This window comes from Octodon degus, unplaced genomic scaffold (assembly GCF_000260255.1).
Source record: "Octodon degus isolate 3935 unplaced genomic scaffold, OctDeg1.0 scaffold00122, whole genome shotgun sequence".
Taxonomy (NCBI): domain Eukaryota; kingdom Metazoa; phylum Chordata; class Mammalia; order Rodentia; family Octodontidae; genus Octodon; species Octodon degus.
Window position 1 is genome coordinate 6,840,146 of NW_004524698.1, and position 2,254 is coordinate 6,842,399.

The window sequence follows — 2,254 nt, forward strand, 5'->3', positions numbered from 1 at the left end:
TTGACATTTCTTTGAAGCTTGAACTACTAAATTTCATTTGTCTGAATGGTTCTATGTTATCTTTTTCTTAGTGGTGCAAGTGTTTCAGATTACAGTGTCAGTTTCTATAAAGTACTTCAGTCTGTTGCCCTTCTGATGAAACAAAACTATTCATCATTAACTTATGTGTATTTTTTCTATTAACACTTAACACAGGAACAGACATCTATTATTTTTCCACTAAAACAAGAGTAGGATAGTTTTATCCTATCAGTATTGTATTTAAAAAGGTTAACATTTAAAAACAAAGAACCATTGTTTTCTTTGAAATCAAACTTCTTGCACATCTTAACCTTCCTTCTTCTGCCTGCGTTCCTCTGCCAATTTATTCAGAAATTTCTTTAATTTCTGATAATGAGGAAGGCTGCTGTAATGAGTATTCTTTGCAACGTCTTCATTTGTATAAAAGAGGGAACACAGCTTACAGTAAAACCCTGTTTTAGGTATCACATAGTCTATACCAACAGGAACATTAGGTTGGTATGGTCCAAAAAGATACCAGTGAAACTGCAGATGGCCAAAGTGATGAAAACAAGGAGGACTTTACAATCCCATTCGGGAGGATTTTGGGATCCATGAACTAGTGTGTTGAGTTCCGCCGCATTTACTGTGCGATTGCTAATTAGAAAATGGAGACGTGTGTTCCAGAAAGTAGTTGTGGGTTCAGCATGAAACAATACATGTGAAATGTATACGCAGGCCACACAGCAAGCTTTCCGAAGTAGTTTCAGCTCATAAATTTAATTAATAAGCGAGATCTCCCCACAACTACTTTAAAATTTCCACAGAACCTCTGCAAACTGACATCCTACGTCATCCGTTCCCTACACAGATCTTTCAAGGGCAACCAGAAGTTCTCTGGATCCAATCCAGCCCCTCTTTCTTTTTCTATCTTGCCTTCCTGGACTCCTCCGTCCTCCAGCTATCTTATTAACAAATCAAAATTCTCCCCAGCTGTTTTTTTACCTCCTTACGTGAACATGTTCAGCTTCCTACTATGATTTTTAATTTTTTTTATTTAGAACAGGGTATACGGGGTCTCGCTGCATAGATCGGACTCCTAAGGATCTTCCCATTTACAGCCTCCCAAGTGCGAGAGTACAAGAGTGCCACGTCCCGTCTCAATCCCCTCAGTCACCCTCTCAGTGGGCCCCAGGGCAGAGCCAGCATAGCAGGCTGGGGGATCAAACTCCAGGCCTCTGCATCTTTAATCCGCTGAGCTATTTGGCCGGGCATATTTTTAAAAATTCTTAATCCTGTACTGATGCCTATAATCCCAGCAGTCTGGGAGACTGAGGTAGAATAGCAAATTTGAGCCCAGTTTGAGCCATTTAGGGAAACTCAGTGTGAAAAACTAAATAAAGGTTGGGGAATGTAGCTAAGTGGGGAGACACTGAGTTCAATCTCAGTGTAGTAATGGGGGAGAGCTCACTGGTATAGAGTGTGATTTTGAGGGCCAACCAAATAGCTCAGGCGATTAAAGCACCTGCTTAGCCAGACATAGGGGCTGGGGATTCAATCCCTGGGCCTGCCATGCTGGCCCCGCCCCCGGGGCTCTCTGAGACTGCCATTTAGACTGAGCATGGTGGTGCACCTGTAATCCCAGCACTTGTGAGGCTGTAAACAGAATCACTATGAGTCCGATCTAGTAGTGAGACCCTGAACACCTTGTAGACCCTTCCCTAAATACAGAAGAAAAAAAAAAAACCAAAAATTTACAGAGTTTGATTTTGCCTAGCATGCAGACCCTTCATTCCTTCTCCATCACCCTCCTCCAAAAAAAAAGAAAGAAAGAAAGAAAGAAAGAAAGAAAGAAAGAAAGAAAGAAAGAAAGAAAATCAGTCCGTGCTTGCCCATTTTGTATACAAATCAAATACCTTGAGAAAACAGTTTGGATTCCAGAGAACTGGAAAGAGGAAATTTTGAGGTAACCCACTTACTCTAAAAGTTAAAATTGTTTGAATTGTTTATATGAAATTCATGTTACCGAGGCCAGGGAGATGGCTCAGTAGAATAAGCCCTTCCCTGGCAAGCACGAGGGTCTGAGTTCAATCCCTGGCTCTACCAAAAAGGAAAAAAGAAAAAATGAAATTCATGTTACCTAGAAAAGTTCAATGGGACTGGTGAGATGGCTCAGTGGTCTAAAGCACCTACTTAGAACAAGCTAAGCTAAGCAAAGCACAGGGACCGTGGTTCAATCCCCCAGCACCACATG